The sequence below is a fragment of the Pezoporus wallicus genome, unplaced genomic scaffold (genome assembly GCF_028554395.1).
Source record: "Pezoporus wallicus isolate ANWC-B61680 ecotype Strahan unplaced genomic scaffold, APGP_CSIRO_Pwel_v1 contig_642, whole genome shotgun sequence".
Lineage (NCBI taxonomy): Eukaryota > Metazoa > Chordata > Aves > Psittaciformes > Psittacidae > Pezoporus > Pezoporus wallicus.
In genome coordinates, this window is record NW_026637470.1 from 2,284,694 (window position 1) to 2,303,557 (window position 18,864).

The window sequence follows — 18,864 nt, forward strand, 5'->3', positions numbered from 1 at the left end:
TACCTGGACTTGTGCAAAGTGTTTGACACTGTCCCACATGACATCCTTGTCTCTTAAATTGGAGAGACATCGATTTGATATGTGGACCACTCAGCGGATAAAGAACTGGCTGGATGGCCGCACACAAAGATTTGTTGTCAATGGCTCAATGTCCAGCTGGAGACCAGTAACAAGTGGTGTCCCGCAGGGATCAGGGGTCGGTGTTGAGACCAGTCTTGTTCAACATCTTCGCCAGTGACATGGAGAGTGGGATTGAGTGCGCCCTCAGCAAGTTTGCCAACGACACCATGCTGTGCAGTTTGGTTGATGCGCTGGAGGGAAGGAATGCCATCCAGAGGGACCTTGACACGCTTGTGAGGTGGGCAGATGCCAACCTGAAGAAGTTTAACCATGCCAAGTGCAAGGTCCTATGCCAGGGTCGGAGCAATCCCAGGCACAGCTACAGAGAAGAGATTCAGAGCAGCCCTGTGGAGAAGGACTTGGGGGTGTTGGTCAGTGAGAAAATGAACATGAGCTGGCTTCAGTGTGCCCTCACAGCCCAGAAAGCCAACCATATCCTGGGCTGCATCAAAAGGAGTGTGACCAGCAGGTTGAAGGAGGTGATCCTGCCCCTCTACTCTGCTCTCATGCGACCTCACTTGGAGTATTGTGTGCAGTTCTGGGGTCCACAACATAAAAAGGACATGGAACTGTTGGAAGAAGTCCAGAGGAGGGCCATGAGGATTATCAGGGGACTGGAGCACCTCCTGTATGAAGATAGGCTGAGAAAGTTGGGGCTGTTCAGCCTGGAGAAGGGAAGGCTGCGTGGAGACCTCATAGCAGCCTTTCAGTATCTGAAGAGGTCTTATAAGGATGGTGGGTATGGACTGTTCATTAGGGACTGTAGTGATAGGACAATGGGTAATGGGTTCAAACTTAACCAGGGGAAGTTTAAATTGGATATAAGGAAGAAATTCTTTCCTGTTAGGGTGGTGAGGCACTGGAATGAGTTGCCCAGGGAAGTTGTGAATGCTCCATCCCTGGCAGTGTTCAAGGCCAGGTTGGACAGAGCCTTGGGTGGCATGGTTTAGTGTGAGGTGTCCCTGCCCATGGCAGTGGGTTTGGAACTAGATGATCTTCAGGTCCTTTCCAATCCTAACTATTCTATGATTCTGTGATTCTAAGGGCATACTTCTTTCTCAAAAACAATAATTTCCATTATCCTAACAAACTCTTGGGTGTGTGGTTTTTGTTTTGTGAATATAAAGAGCTATCTTTCTCACCTCCTTCTCTAGAAAGTTTGTTGTAATTTATAGAGGAAAAAGAAACCTGAGCATCAAAAGAGGCAGTATTTTGGCCTTTCTGATGTTTATTTGGTTAGCAAATAAAGACCTATAGAATTTGTCTCTTCCTTGCAGCTTTTGATGTAAGATTGTGTTCCTTGGTGCAGAGACCATGATTTAAAAGTTTATGGGCCATGTGGTTTTTGGGTTTTGTTTAATACATACCATTTTGTCCATGGTGAATTCTTATAAACTGTAAGGTCTACTAATTATTCACTAGTCAGTTTTCATAAAGTACATTGTTCTCATCTGACTTAAAAATCTGTCTGATTCATTCTTTAGTAGTATTTCTGAATTTCAATTATGCACTAGGGCATGTGTGTGTCTGCAGCCAATAGATACAGCATTTTACACATCTGATCATTTTACAGCTGTAAAATCTGCTGGTATATAATCAAACAGATGCTGCAATAGAAAATACCCTGTGAAATGACTTATTGAATTCTTTTCTCACATTTTACAGCTCATTTAGCAGCAATGCTGATTTCTCCTTTCTAGAACTTCCAGAAAGCTCTGTTAAGAGAAACAGAAACAATGTGTAATACCCAAGTTAGGATAAGAATCAATTCATAGGAGTTAAAATGAATGCTTGCAAAAGAAGAAAACTTCAGAACCTCCTTGAGCCAATTTTGATTGGCAACTGTGGATTAGTTTTGCATGAATGGGTTTATCTTTCAACCAGAAGGATATTCTTTGTTTATGGAAGTTGCAGGTGTCACTGAGGATTATCCAAGTATAGCAAGTCTAAAATAACTGTATTAATGGTTAGATTTTTAAATCCTCTGATAATTTCAGTCACTTTTAAGAGTATTTAACGTTTCATAGACTTTACACTGTGTGCTTCTGAGTAATATGAAAGACCACATTTACCAGAATGAGGCAATTGCGCTGTTTTCACTTGTTCAGGTTTTCACCTCCAGTGGGTTGATTTCTACAAATGGGTCACTTTGCATCTGCCTTTTCATTATGGGCATAGTATTTCCCTGCTAGATTTCAGAACTGTTATCCTTCATCACTCCACTGATCTTGTGAGACTTACAGAAGGGACAACATTTACACCTGCTACCTAGGAGGCTGGAGGTATTGAAGAGATCTTATGATACATGCATATGTCCTGTTAACACTTGAAAATATTTCGCAAATTAGACTTAATTTTGATGCTATCTTAGATACAAACTAGTACTCAAAACCTACAGATCTCCACTGAGCTGGTCAAAAGAACAACTCAGCCTCCTTGGAAGGAATCGGCACTGCTGAATTTCTGCAATGAGGAGGATCCAGTGACCTCCTTCTGCCTCTCTGGGGTGGAAAGTGTGCTGTCATGGTGTTACAAGCACAGAGGATACTCTTCTCTCTGCTTTCCATTTGACTTGCAGCTTTGTTCTGTTTTCCTTTTTTCCTTACTTAACTAAATGAGGATTTTTTTAATCATCTTTGCTTGAAGATATTTTTCTTCCTTGTCGATCTAGTGACCAGCATGATCTAAACCAGAAAACGTCCTTTTTGCTGTGGTTAAGTCATTTCAGCATGACAGCTACGGTGTTTGCTGTATCCTGTCAAGATCTGGTGGGATGCAGGGCAGCCTGTGGGAGGGTACTGAGAAAGGAGACTCAAATTCCCCTGGTTTCTTTTCGTCTTGGCACCTCCTAATGATCTTTAGAATGCCTTCCCATCTTCACATCTAGCTAGTCCACACACACTTTTCAGTGTCAGAATTATATGTTATGGGTGATTTATCTGAGCTGATTTTCCAGCAAGGGAAGAATAGATTGAGAGGGTTAGAGGCTTTTGAAGGGTAAAGAAGCTAGGGGTGGACAAAGAGGGATAAAACAACAGCAGGAAAATGGCACCAGATGCTGACACTAGTAAGGACAAAAAGTACGAGAAAACAAATGTAGAAAAAAATAAAAGTGGAAAAAGTAAATAATGTAGAAAAGGGGACCCAGTCAGATTTTCCAGGTTAAAAAAAAAAACAAACCCTCAAACTTTCACTTTTTGCTGTTGTATGACTGTGCCCCAAAATCCAGACTTTTAGAGGCCTGGCCCTTCATATTGAATAATGCTCTTTTCCATTTGAACTGTTGTGGTTTTGTGAGTAGTGCAGGTGAATAGATTAGTTTTAATTTGGTCATTCACCCAATCTCATGAGTTGAAATTTTCACTGGCTTTCACTTTTATGTGAAAGCTTATCATAGCAAATGTTCCTACACAGCTACATCAGCCTCTTCTATTGAGTGCTGCAGGGTATGCTTTCTGTGCCCCTGTTAATAACTTTCTGTACATGCTGGAGTTAAAAGTCAAAAGAATTTTTGAAGTAAAAAGCAATGCTGAAATCAGAAAAACTTGGAATAACTTTTATCTTCAAACCCCTGTTGCAAATATGGCCCTCTACTTTTAAGAGGATAATAATATGTCTCCTTGGGTTTTCAAGCTAATCACAAGACCTGTGTGGGTTATATAAGCTTTCTTGAGAGACTTAATAATCCATGGGAGACAACTGCCTGTTGAGATTAATTTTTTTTTTTTTTTTAAGCATAAATATATGAGGCTTTTATGTTTAAGCCTAGAGTTAGATGTAGGACACTTTGTCTCTCCTGCAAAGTTGAAAAAGACACTTGCAATTATGGTAATGTGGTCTGGATGGGCTTTTTTGGGGGGGTGAGAGTTGAAATACTAGATTACATACACTTATACCTGCTTGATTAGAGATAAAAATATCTTCTCCTACTGATAAACTGTTTCATCACACAGCAGTGTCTGCTTGTGCATGTTTTGAAGCTATTAGGGATTCAGAAGTCTCTGAATCTCACTTTGGCTCACTTTCCTCACTGACATGCACCTTGTGAATTTTGATAGGTAAAAAATTGCATTTCTAGATCTATCACAAAGAAATGCCTCTCATTGATTTTTTTCTTTTTTTCTTTTTTCTTTTTTCCTCCATGGGGAAGTCTTGATCACATTCAGAATTATGGTAGCAAAATAGCCTGCAAAGTTTAGAAACAATTCATCTGTCCATTACATTTTTATATAATTCTCCCAGGCTTTCATTTTGACTGCATCTAGTTCAGCCCTTTGACTATAGTAAACAAAGCCTTTCTTACTGATATGGGAGATGTCATTTTACATATTGCCCTACTTTCAGAGAAATGATGCTTTCTGCTAATAGGAAACACGCAGGACATATATTTTATATGTGATTGAAAAAAATATCTTTTTCAGTGTCTGAGATTTCTAAGGATAGTGAATGCCCTTGAAGGATATGTTTTCAAGATACTGTTAACTGCTTGAAACCTTCAGTATCAAGCTGCAATTCTAGGTGTGCTCCCACAGTAAATCTACACATTGTCAAAGTAATTCCAGTTTAGATGTTAGCACCTTTGGTCAGATCCTTTTTTAATAACATCAGTTAGTTGATAGTTTGCAGGTACGAAAACACAAAGCATGGATTTAAGATATTTCCTAGTAGTATCTTCAGGAACAGTAATGGGAACATTACATTCTGTTAGATAATTTCTATTGTATCATTTCATTCTGTTGGGATTTGTACTAGTAGGGGAATTTACATTGCCAGTGAATATGTGAGCTCTTCAAATTCTTTGTTTGTGGAAAGAAGCAAAGATTATTTTTTTCTTGTGGGGTTTAGCTCTTGGACAGCCAGAATACAATCATTTGTCTCTTTCTTGGAGGGAAAATTTAGCCATTTATCTGTAACCTTCCAAATATGTATGAATTTAAGGTGATTCTACACTCTTGGTACAGCTGAGAGTTTATGTGAAATCCTGTTTTTACTGCATTACTGAATACAGTCTCGTATTCCATTCTCTGCACTTAATCTGGTAGCTGTTTTAGTATCTGCTTATCACTGTTTGACATCAGAAGTAACTATCTCAATGAAAGCAGAATATCTTAAATGAACTGGTTGCAGAAAATATTGAAACTAGTGAGCAATGACTTCAGCATGACAACCTACAATTAAGACAGTTTGGAGGCTGTTTAAATCTGTTACTTGAGAATGAGATCAGTAATTAATTTACAAGGCCAGTGATGCTAAATAGCAACTACAGTCTAACCTTGCCACTTGAAATTGTTTCTGAAGCTGTCTAGACGTGAAAGTGGACCTAGCAGTGTTCTGGAATTAATTCATTGATATTATAGTAAGAGAAGGGTTCAGGTTTGTGTGCCATAGTCAGTGGAATTGGCTGAATATCCTGAAGGAGAAGGTTCAGTTGAAATGCAGAAAGACTCTAAATGGCTCATTAACTGAGTGCAGTCAACGGTCACAGGAGGTAAGGAGAGCAGAAGGTCTCCACTATTTTACCCTGAAGTAAGGGAAAGTACTTTAGTTGCTCAAACTCCGCATTCACAGTAACTCTATCTTAATATTACATACTACCTTCTCAGCTGCGTAACTTTGGTTCCCTTGGGATGCATTTCACATGAACCAGGCAGTTTTTCTTGTAGCATTGTTGGTATTTTACAATCCTGGCATTGTGCTGAGTGTGGGTGGAGAGTTAGGACCTTCCATACTTCATAGGTGTCAGAGTTCAGCTGCCACTAGAGCAAGGTTTGTTTTTTTTCTTCCCCCTAAGACTCCTTATTATGTAACCCCATCACAATATACTTCATCCCACCTCAATTTTTATTTCTAAATCCAGATTAATATGTTAAGGGTTTGAAAGTATCATGAAGAGAAAAAGTTTTTCTATGGGAGAGTCATTACTTTCTTAAAGGTAAAGGAACTAAAATTATTTAAGTTACTCAAGTTTTGCACACTAATAATGTGTTGTAAGAAATTATGAATTACAAAATTTGTGATACAATTCTACAATCAGACCTGGTTTTGACTTCTTTTTGGAGTATGTTATGTGCTCCAGAATATATTTTCTCATTCCACAACGCTCTTTATTAGCTTTTCTAAGCTAGCTGTGTTAACAGCAAACCACCCCAAATGTAGATGCAAGTAAACAACTTCCCCAAAGGCACATTTGTTGTAACAGACAGCAGTAAACCTGAAGGTGATGTCCTGAGGGATATCAAACATCTTGCATTCAGAGAAGGACTGTCCTGTGAGGAGCAGCGGCCTTCATGAATATAACCCTACTTTTGTTTGTATTTACCTACCAGCCAGCTCTTCAATTTTCTAATGTTTGTTTTCATTATATTTGTTTGTCCAACATGCCAAATGTTCCATGATTCATACTGATGTTTTCAAATTACAAAATCAATTCAGACAGACTGGATTAGATAATAGCAGTTACTGAAGAGAAGCAATAAAATTTAATTAAGGTCTGAAATTTAGCCAGCGAAACTGACTATGGTTTGTATCTGACCTTGCATGTACCTATCTACAGAGAGAAAAATGTGTGCAGATGTTGAGCAGTAGTTGTCTGGACATTATTAATCCTCCCTTCTAGGAGTTCCGCTGCATTTGTTGAAGTACAGATAGGAAACAATAAAACCTCTATAATTCATTTTCACTTACTCTAATACTGTATTCACTGTACCCATCCTCAGTCCATTCCCTTGCAGATCTTTCAGATTTGCACAGCAATGTGTATAACAACACTAGTGCCAATTTCACTTTGTAAAAATAATTTGAAAATACTAATAAATCTTAATAATAAATAACCATAATAAATAATGATAATTTATTACAGCTTTTTTAGTAAAAAACATACTAAGGCAGGCTAAGAAAGTTGGGGCTGTTCAGCCTGCAGAAGAGAAGGCTGCGTGGAGACCTCATAGCAGCCTTCCAATATCTGAAGGAGCCTACAAAGATGGCAGAGAGGGACTCTTCATTGGAGACTGTAGCAATAGGAGAAAAGGTAATGTATTTAAACTTAAACAGGGTAAGTTCAGGTTACATATAAGGAGGAAGTTCTTTACTGTGAGGGTGGTGAGGCACTGGAACAAATTGCCCAGAGAAGAGGTAAATGCTTCATCTCTGGCAATGTTCAAGGCCAGGTTGGACAGTCTTGGGTGACATGGTCTAGTGTGAGTCATCCCTGCCCATGACAGGGGGGTTGGAACTAGATGATCTTAAGGTCCTTTCAAACCCTAACCATTCTATGATTCTTCCCCTCAGAAAATATTTTGGCCTTATTTCTTGAACAGACTTAGTTTCTCAAATATCCTTTAGGAAGATTTAACAGACACGTGCAAAGAAGCAGATAGAAATTGCTAAACTGAAGCAAAATGTAACGTTAAAACCAGACTCCAAGTTGTCTTTGAAATGACCTATGCTCTTCTGTGTGTTCGCTTCACTACACAGTGACCTCCAGAACTTTCCTATTTTTAGAAGGAACCTAAGTGTGGTTTCAAGATAACACTGTTTTATTTGTACTTGGAAACTTATTAAAACGAAACCAAGATTTGCAAGGCACAGGCTAATATTAGATCTCATCTACAAATCAAAAATCCCCAGGTGTTAGCAGCTTCAGTATGGCCATTATTTCAATAAGCAGGTATTTATAGTTTTGATGTGCCTTTATTTTTTGCATGCAAGATAACATTTTTAAGCAGTTCCACTGGGTACACTGAAATTAGAGCTGGCCCAAAAAGTTTGTGCGAAAGTTTAGCAGTTTGATTACCCGTGATTACCTAGACAGCACTTCAGACTGTAAAAGGGAGAGAGGCAGAATAATTTGAATTATGATGTGACTGCAATAAAATGGATTAAGACAATTTGGTTACACTAAGACTTCAGAGGTGCTCTAAATTGGTTAGCAATGGAAGATCTCATTTAAGTGACTTTTTCAACTGGTACTGAAAATCTGGATTTGAAAACTGGAATAAATAATGGCATTATTTCAATCACATATACACTAAGAAGGTGGATTAATGATGTCATGTGTTTTTAATTCTTGGTTGCCTGGTAATCAAAGGGAGAGGGCTGGCACTGATTTTTCTGCTCGTAATTAGTAATGGACCGATAATGACAAAACAACATTTGGGTGGTCCATCAGCTATCTAAAATCATGATTTTATGTTATTGTTAAATTGAGCTGGTTTTGAGCTAGTAGTGATTACTGGAAACTGATGGTCATTTAAGTCATATGAAAATAAAGGGTTGTTAAAGGAAAATGTAAAATTTCATTCAAGAGAGGTCATGTCTAACTAAGCTTCTGTAGCACTTCAGATGTATTACAGATAGGACAGAGAAACTTGATGGATGGTAATTGCTTTGATTTTTCATCAAAGACTGAGAAACTTTTATTTTTGGATTATAAGCTACAATAAAGAACTTGGAATAATAATAAAGATGTTGTTAAGAATAATACCAAAAAAGCAATCTTTTATACTGAAGTGCTGTGTAACTTGCCAGGCTTGTGACTAAGCCTAAAAAGATTATTTGCATGACCTGTTGCTTAAACTAAATTACTCCATTTGAATCTGGCATTAGTGGGATACCCATAAAAATGTCACATTGCTGCTTTTATTGGATATGTACTCAATGAATTGCAGCTGTTAAGTGTCTATCCCCACTGGGCTTATTGCTTTTAGTAGTCTCTTGTGTCTGTTTGACATAATAAATCATCTATCTTTCATGTGTCCTTGCTCATATTATCCTAGCTAAAGGTTGTTTGCTCTGCTAGATTTATAAATATTAATATAGACAGAAGTATTCACTGTTGTTCCACCATTACATGCAATAGAGTGATACGTACTACCTCAGGCACTCTGTTGCCAGCAGACTTTTTAACTGTTGGTGGTAGTAGCTGCTGAAGTTCTTGCAGCTTTTTTGTTCCAGGTTGGCTATCTTTTAGGTCTTCATAGCATCTTCTACAGCTTTGTAATGCTATCACTGAATGATTCTCAGATAGCTTCCAGCATTTAGACATTTTTGCTGCATGAAGGACACTCACCTCCCAGAGGCCATGGTTTAGTGTATAGACATAGCCCAATCAGAATGTGTAGGTACTATGACACAACAAAATAAAGACTGCTTCAAAGTGTAAGTCTTTCTCTTTATTACTTTTCTGCTACTGTATTAATGTATTAAATATTATCCAGGAATGTCCCAGGCACTGGGATTTAATCATCTGTACTGGTATTGTGTTCCCTGGGAAGCTTCTGGTGTGTGCTAACTCATTCTTTCTCCATCAATTCCTGAACACCATTCAGGAGTTTAAACTTTTCTGAGATTATTCCCAAATGGCTGTTTGCACAAAGCTGTGCTATCTTGGAGGATAAGAGAATTTGCTAACAGAGCCATGAGCTGTTCCGTGCCTGTGTGCCAGTACTCAGAGACATTTCCAGGCATATTACATTTATTAGCATAAACATTCTTTTTCTGACTCCCATGTATAACAGAGAGGAAATAGAAACTAATATATTAAATCAGTGAGGTGGTCACCATATAATTACTAAAGAGTGACCCAGCTCCATATGTAGAAGTGAATTAACACAGTGTTTTAGTATACAGACAGTGTTGTATTGTACTCATGTCTGCGCTATGTTGCCTGCTGCCTGCCTGCTGCTGGTGCATTGGGTGATGTGACTAACATCTGTCAGCTGTTGTTTGTTCTTCCATCATGTTCACAGTGAGTGTGCAGTGAAGTGTAATATGTATTGAGAAAAGCTTACTGAAACAGATCTTCTATATGTGTACACCGGAAAAGACCTGCTTTTTTTGTTTAGGCCAGCAGAGTTGAAATTACTGTAAGGTTCATAGTACAAAACAAAACTTCATGCAGTTAAAAATTTGCCACCACAGCTATTCTAGTTCTGCACATGGCTTTTTGTTTAGCATGTTTATATTTGTAAACGTTGAAATGTAGATGAAACGCCAGAAAGAAATGCCCTATTTGGGGGCTTTCATTAAGAGAATCAATCTCAAGTGTTTATGTAGTATTTCAAAACATATAATAGTATCTGAATAGATATTGTTAAGAAATAAAGAGAATCCCTTTTGAATGGAGCCAGTAATAAATGAGGCAGGATAAATCAGTGAATGCATTTGACATCCTATTAAGTCCTATTGACTAACCACTAAATATATTTCTTTAATATTTTAATGGCAAATTTCACTTTATATTATAACTAAAGCCACTCCCATCACCTCACTCTGCAAACAACTCATCATTGCTAATTACGCTTTGATTAAACGATGCAGCTTAAACTGTACTTAACCTGATTCTCAGTTTCCAATTCAGTATGTCAATGAAAAATATCCTTACAGCTTAGAATAACGCAAAGGTAGCCACCCTGCAGGTTTTTCTCTGTCTTTCACATTCTGGTCACAAAAATGTTTGCCTGATATTGCATCTCAGTTAAGTACACTCTTAACCAGTATTCAAAACATAATGGTCTAAGAAAAAGTTTCACAGCAACTAAATATCTGTTATTCTTAGCAAGCACTGCTGGTATTTATTGTTTTGGTGTTTGCATGCAACCTGGAAATCTTAACACATGATAGAGTACCCCCAAAATTAACATGATGTTCCTACTTGCCCTGTTCCTACTGTGTGTCTTTTTGCCTTTGCTTGCTGCTCACATGAACCCCACTCTGATACTATTTCAGCACCTGCACAAGCCTGACAAACTTCCTCCATCATTAGTCAAAGGATACCAATGTGCTCAGTTCAGGAAATCTTATATGCCAAACTATTTGGTAATATCTATCTTCCCAGCTGTACAGTGATGATTTTGTAGGAAGATCTGAGTATTTTTATACCTCAAGGCACAAGACTGTTGCACAACTGGTTCTGCAGGAAGGAATTAGATATTGTGGACAGACAGCTGCAAATTCCTGAAGAGAGAGATTTGGATCCTGTCAGCAGCTCATCAATGTCCTGGTAATAGTTCTGTGCTCTGATTCTGATTTTTGACATTCTGATATTTACTTTGCCTTTAATTTAAGGTGTGCTTCACCTGAAGAAAATAAATAGTGCCAGTAGAAAGATAATTAAGGTATTTATCCATCATTAGATTCAGCTATGATATGGCGAGGACAAAAAACATGGTTGTATTCATCTCTTGCCAATCTGGAGAGACCACAAGCTCAGTAGAGCAGTTATTTTTCCTGGAAAAGAGAAGGCTATGTGGAGACCTTATAGCAGCTTACGGTATCTGAAGGGGGCCTACAAGGACAGCAGAGAGGGACTCTTCATCAGGACCTGTAGCAATAGGAGAAGAGGTAATGGGTTCAAACTAAAACACAGAAGTTCAAGTTAGATATAAGGAAGAAGTTCTTTATTGCGAGGGTGGTGAGGCACTGAAACAGGTTGCCCAAAGAAGTGGTAAATGCTCCATCCTTGGCAGTATTCAAGTTCAGGACGGACAGAGCCTTGGGTGATATGGTCTAGTGTGAGTCATCCCTGCCCATGGCAGGGGGGTTGGAACTAGATGATCTTAAGGTCCCTTTCAACCATAGTCATTCTATGATTACATCACTGCATGAAACATCCCCAAAATGTATGTAGTCATACATTCTAAAAATCTGAGGTAATCATGTTGATTTAGGAAATAGATTCTGATGTAAAGTTTCTGCAAAAATCAAATTTTCATGTCGTCTAAAAGCTTCAGTTTTTACCTAGAATCCTGGCTTGGAAGAAGATATTTATAAAACTTGATTCACTCCACAGGTTTATGTTATATGTCTGCATGTATGGTGTCAGTGTAATGTGACAGATAAAAAATAAATAGAAAATGCATGGTAGATGTACATAAATTCAGTGACAGAATGTCAACTTTAGTTCAGTGAATTAAGTAATTCTTTAAGATGACTGTCACCCTTTAAAAAGGTGGTTTATCAGTTTCACCTTCTATAAAATACAAAAATTGAGACACTAATGTAATTGCAGTTCACTTTCCTGTTCATTCTATGTTGATCTTGACGGCAAAAAGAGCAGGTCTAGTGTAGAATGAATAAATAAATCAATGTTCAATGCTGGTTTTGTAGCAAAGTAATAAAGATCTGTTGCCTACATATCAAACTGCTGCATAAGGATTTATGGGTAAGCACAGGCTTTCCAGAAAGCCCTTATTTTGTGATTGCCTATCTGAACCTTTTTCAAGTGATTTTGGATGATCATATTCTGTTTTTTCTCTGCCTATCAAGCAAGTCAGTCATGGTCCATTAAATTCTGAGGGAAGGCAGAAGAATGTGTTCAAAAGTGCTGTTCCATCTTAAATGTCTAAATATTCCCTCTTTCAGTTGTCATACTGCAGACATAAACTTTGAATAAAGATTGTTCAAGAAACTTAACAAACTTAAGAAAATAAGCCTGTGTCCTGTGTTCAGCAGTAGCAGTCATTTTTCTGCTTCTTGGTAGCTGGTGCAGTGCTGTGTTTTTGACTTTCAGCCTGGAAACAGCGCTGATAACACCGATGTTTTTAGTTACTGCTTCGTAATGTTTAGTCTGACCAAGGACTTTGTGAGTCTCATGCTCTGCCAGGGAGGAGGGGAAGCTGGGAGGAAGCAGAGACAGGACACCTGACCCAAACTAACCGAAGAGGTATTCCATACCACAGCACGTCATGCCCACTATATAAACTGGGGGCAGTTAGCCAGAAGGGTTAGACCACTGCTCAGGTCAGGCTGGGTATCGGTTGGTGGGTGGTGAGTGGTTGTATTCTCTTCCCTTGCTATTTCCCTTATCATTATTCTTATTGGTGGCAGCAGCAGTGATTTGTGTTATACCTTAGTTACTGGACTGTTCGTATCTCAACCTGTGGGAGTTACATTCTTTTGATTCTCCTCCCCATCCTTCTGGGAGTGGGGGGGGGGGGGAAAGGGGGGGGGGGAGCAGCGCGAGCCAGTGGCGTGGCAAACTGGGCTTAAACCATGACGGCCTAATATTAACATGTTTTAGTTTTTAAGATGTTAAGAAACACCAGTGAGTTGCCAACCTTGTAGGAATAAGTGCATCTGAACAACCTGTACCACACAAACAGTGCTCTGGTGCAGGTTCCTCCTTTTGTCACCCAGTGTTTTGTTTTCAGTAGGTAACAGTGCTTATGGTCCAAGGAGAACAAATACTCTTCAGTTTGTTTCTTACATGTGCTTAGCTAAACCAAACTGGAGATTTAGATGGTGAAACAGGCTGTTAAAATAAAAGTAATTTTGACAATGGGTTTTGAAGTCTCTGCTGTAATCATTATTAGGGTATTACTTTGTGATTTTACTCTTTGGATTCTTTTCATTATGAGAAAGATTTGAAACTAAAAAAGGAAGAGCTTTCTCACTTTACCAGTTTTCTGAAAGGTGTTGACCAAACTATTTTAGAAAATGCGATCTGAATAAAAAAGATGTTCTTGCAGTTAAGTGTGACTCAGACTCTAAATAGACGTTTAAACAATAAAATACATTTAAATTTCTCATCATTTTTGTGATACAGATCTAGGATACTTTTTTTCCTTGGTTCTTACAATAGGGCACTTTGGGAGAGAAATATAAAGGAAGACAATGAGTTGCTGCTTCAGAAACCCAAGTAGTCTGTATTCATGAATTGCTTGCTTTACAAAAACACAAGTAGTCTGTATTCTTTAATTGCTTGCTTTGCACCCTATTACTTAATCAAACTTATGTTTAATCTTTTTAATGATTAGGTCTATGTCTTTGGAAAATTGTTTTTCATTATCTACTTTGCTTTTCTAAAATACATATTTATCTTTTATCCCTCATTTGCTTTAATGAACTGAATTTGCATGTAGAAAACGCATCTAATGTTGTTTGAGCACTTTAGACCTCTTGGATCTGTAATTTTATTTAATTACCTTCAAACGCATGTTCCTTCATAATTTTTTTTTAACAAATTCTGCTATTTTGAGGAGCTTTCTGTTTAATCAGGGAACTTGACAATAACTTTTTTCTGGTTCAAGTTCTATCTTCTACTGCTTTCTGAAAAGTTTATCTAGAAAGTCATGAATATGGTAATTTCTCTTTCTGAGCAGACTCTTTTTTATGCTATTTTTGTTCCACAATAGTTAGATGTATAGTTCTAAGTCAGTAGGCACAGTGTGAGCATAAAATGGAGAAATGGCTTTCTTATTAAAAAAGTTAGCTGTAAAATGAAAATCATTAAATGATAATACAATAATCATATTTCTAAATTTTGCAGTGTTAATCCAAGCATCTCATTCTAGTGTCACATGGAGGTACTTAATAAAGAATAATTTTTAAACAGAGTTAATCTTCTACTGGAGGATAGCTGTCACTGAAATTTTGTGGCTCAGTGATTTTCAAGGAAAGCGGAGTTGTCAGAGAAAAGTGTTAAGTAGAAAAGGAGGATGTGCAGTGAGTGGGGTGAAGGTCAGAACAGAATTTGAGAAATATTGATTTGTGCTGCTGTGGTTTTCTGAGATTCTTGTGTTTTAAATCAGGAAAATCTGTTTAGACAAAAGAGAATATATTAAGGACATCAGCCAAATTTTCAGAATAAATATCATGATGTGGCAATGAATATAAAGATAAAAAATATTTAAAAAGAAAATAGTGATAAAATAATGAAATGAAATCAAAACATAACAACAGTCATGTCAGATTAAGTATTCAATTAAGTTTGTACACAAAGGAGAAATTTAGTGTAAGTTTAATGTGCTCCTTCCTTGGAATAAGTTCTTAGGCTGAAGCAAGCAGATATTTAAGAACTTCTTGAGCAGTAAATTTTCTCCAATTATGAATTCTTTTAACTTTTTTTTTTAAGTGGAGACTTTTGTACCTCTCAGTACCCCTTGGCTATGAATGCCACAGTTAGATATATGGTAGGTAGGAAAACTACTCCCTTCCCTTTGTTTTAAACTTGCTACTTGATATTTTAGTTGGATCATACTATGGTTTTGGTCCACTTCTCCATAGCTATCTCTTTTCTGGTGTGAACTGTTGTTACACAGAGATCATTCTGTATGCCTGATCATCCTTGTTGTCTTTTCCTCTGAAAGTTTTTTGTTTCTTTATATTCAAAGACTGGAAAATCACCACTGTGCACAGTATCAGAAGTGCAGTATATAAAGGCACAAAGATGTCCTTCTGTTTTCTTGTCCTTTTCTAACAATCCATAATCCATATTTGTGTTTTAGCACTGTCAGTCACCATGACGATACTTTCTGATAACTGACCCCTGAATCTCTTCTAAATGGACTTAAATAAATCCCTGTGAATAATCATTCCTTTTTGTGCTCAGTGTTTTAAGATGGATTTTAGTGTTTTAATTTTATTGATTTATTATTTTAGCCTGCATATTCCTGTGTGAACTGCTGGATAAAACCTGAGATTCTAATACAACGATTACTGGATTACTGGCTGCAAATTCTGGTTCCTCAAATATTTTCTTGCAATATTATTTCATCATTTTGTCATTCAGACTCTTCCAATTGTGAGAGTGATTTGGTGGTGGTATCTCTTCAAACCTCACAGTAGGTTTCTGTAACAGGAAGTTGATCTATATTTTTTAAGATTAAAACCCATGAAAGGCTTGGTCTGCTTCTCCTTGGAAAGGAAAAGTCACAAAAAAAGGATTAATCTATGATTAGGTAGAGGATACAAATATTACAGGTGAAAACCTAAACCCAAAAAACACAGACTCATAGAATCCCATCAGGTTACAGTATGCAATCTTCTCCTTTGGTAAAGATTAAGATTCATATTTAGCAAATTATTGTTTACAAAAGCAGTGGGATTTTGTAAGCAATATGCAATTATAAAATTGAAATATTATGGCAGGGATTTTTCTACAGTGTTTAATGAGCTTCCCCTAACATACAGCAAACACTGGGGAATGCTTTCTGAGAATTAGCTTTCTGAGGCGGTGATGAAGGAACTGTCTCTTGCTACGTTGACACAATCTGGTTGCAACAAGGGTGAGAAGTCTTAAACGAAGACATTCTTTATGAGCAGTAGATACAGAAATAAGATCAGTAATCACACCATAATTTATTATTCAATACTATGCAATGCATAAACTCTTTTTAAAAGCAAGCAAGAGCAACCTAATTTTAAACTACACATGATATTTTTATTCTGTTAAAGAGAGGCTAAATTATCCAGAGTCTTTTAGCCTCTAATATTACTCAGACTGCAAGGATGTCTATCTGTATTTTAGGTGGTTTCTCTTTCTTATTTACATGACTTCCATGAAAATGAGGTGACCTATTTCAGTGGGAGGTTGTGTTAAATTTATTTGTTCCTTGGGCTTCACAGTCTACGCTGTGACTTACTAGTCAATTAAACATTTCATTGCAGCAGCTCTAAGAAGGTGAGAGGATTCTTTATTTCTGCTGCCTGCTTGGTCGCTGATAGAGAATGCCTCCAGACATAGTAAGGCCCTCTCCGTATTGTATTCCAGTTTCATGTCAACCTATGTCATGTTAGCAGAGATATCAATATAATGCACAGTGCTGTTCACTATTTATAATGCATAACTGATTGTTTTATATAGACACTTTAAATTATAGAATGTGTGTTTATAGTCTTGCATGGTATTGACACCATGCAGGTTGTAAAATATGATAAACATGTGTAACTTCACCCTAAAGTAGGTTATAATTGGTTCCAAACTTTTACTGTCGAGTATTTAATTTTTTAAACTGTATAGCTATTTACCTGCAATAAGAATTATTACACTCTTTGAAGAGTTTGTGAGGGTTTACAGGCATATAAATGCATTCTGGTTTGGCATATAAATGACAAAAAGAACATAAATATCCCTTGTAGGTCAGACTAAACGAACTGAAGTTCATTTAGCTCCATATCAAGGTCAAGATGTTTAGAGAAGGTAAAGAATAAGAAAAGCATATACTGAGATGTCCTAGGAAAGCTCTCTGTTTCTGAGATATTTACAATTATTCAAGGACTTCCCAAACAGGAGATAATGTCAATGTATTTAATAGTTCTTGACATATTTTTCATCCATGAATTTTTAAAACTGTTTTTTGATGAATCTCTTTATTTAGAATCTGCAGCATTCTGTCAAAAAGAGCTTTGTATCTTAACTGTTCAGTGTGTGAAAGTATTTCTTTCTCCACCTGCCCGTTTCATTGGGTGTTCTCTAGTTTGCAGCTGGAACAGCTACAGAAGTACTGGTCTTTACTTTTATATTTTGACACATTTTGTTAATTCCTTATCTTTGATGATGCTCCCTGCCTTTCTCTGTCCCTCTTTTATTCCTGTTACAAGTTAAAACTGAACAAACTATTTGTCTCAGGGTTTTGTGTTTGGTTTTGTTGGTTTTTTTTTTTGTTTGTTTTTTTTGTTGGTTTTTTTTTTTGTTTGTTTTTTTGGGGGGGGGGGAGTGTGAGGATATTTGAAACTCAGGACCATTCTTTAAGAGATTTCTAGCTGTTTTTATATTTCTCAAACTCATTTCTCTTGTAAAAGACCAATGGCTGTTTGCATTTGAATCATCCTTCTATGCTTATAAAATAAACGTTCTTATTTTTTGTGTAGTGCAGGTATCTTTTGCAAGAAAAAGGTGTGCTGAAAAGCAGATATCGTCGTAAAGATTTCCTTTTTTCCCCAGTCATTATTAAAGAACTTTTGATTATGGTAAAAGAACTTACCTTTTTTTGTAACTTGATCTCTTTTGCTGTGATTAGTTGACTCTTCAATGATATTATCAAATGCTTTATCTCTCAAGAGCTTTTATGTCATATGATCTCTTTATTTTGAGTGAGCTTAGGTTATTTTACCTTTTCAGTATGTTTTTAGATGCATGGTGAGAGACGGCACAGGAGCATGCGTTTTCATTACATGTAAGGATTCTCTGACCCAGATTGAGATTTGTTGTCCTTTGCAGGATAAACTGTTCTGTTTTATATAGTTTGGACTGCCATTACATTTTTTTTCTGAAAGCATGCACATAAGACTGCAGACACAGCTTTTAAATCTTTTTATTAAACTAAACATCTTAATTTTTTCATTAAACTAAAATGCTATTTGTTTATTTTTACCTTCTTCCTTCCTGTAGGGTCACATAAACACATGGGTCTGTGGCTTTTTTGAGTTTAATGAAGCAAAATGCTTTGTTCTTTAAAGACGTCAGTCATGGATATACCAGGTGAGCACTGACAGAATATGCTTCTAAGGTTATATAAATTCATCACATCATTTACAGCCACATCTCCAGTCTTCATTGCTGTGATAAAAGAATTTGGGGATATAAATACTTTTTTATTCGTAGTAGTATTTTTTATTTTTTTAATATATTTTTAGTTTCGTCAGCAAATTAATCAAATCAAGCAAAAGTAAAAAAGATTTTAAGACTTTTCAAGGAAGGAATACGTGTGTTCAAATGACAAGGCTTGTCTTCTTAGGCATTCAGTAAAAACCCTGGCTTAAATTCACAAGCCTTTGAGAGAATGAGGACCTGATGTTGGGGTTATTTTTCCCCAAAGTGACTGAGCTATATCCCAGAATGAGGGATGTGCATTCACTGCTTTTATCTGCAAAAGGTTTAACTAAAAATTACTGGCATCAGTTTCTTAACCCTTGCATAATAGGAGGTGGAAATGACTTGCCTCGGAATGGCAGTGCTGAAACCTTGGAAGAATGGAGATTTGAATCTCTATTTCCCTTATCCCTAGGAGTATTATTCAGTCCCAC

The 18,864-nt window shown here is 37.0% G+C and overlaps 1 protein-coding gene across 6 annotated transcripts in view; it reads left to right on the forward strand.

The window, feature by feature from the left end:
- KCNIP4 (potassium voltage-gated channel interacting protein 4) overlaps positions 1 to 18,864 on the forward strand; it is a 434,877-nt gene that overhangs the window by 124,290 nt on the left and 291,723 nt on the right. The gene's annotated exons all lie outside the window — the stretch shown is intronic.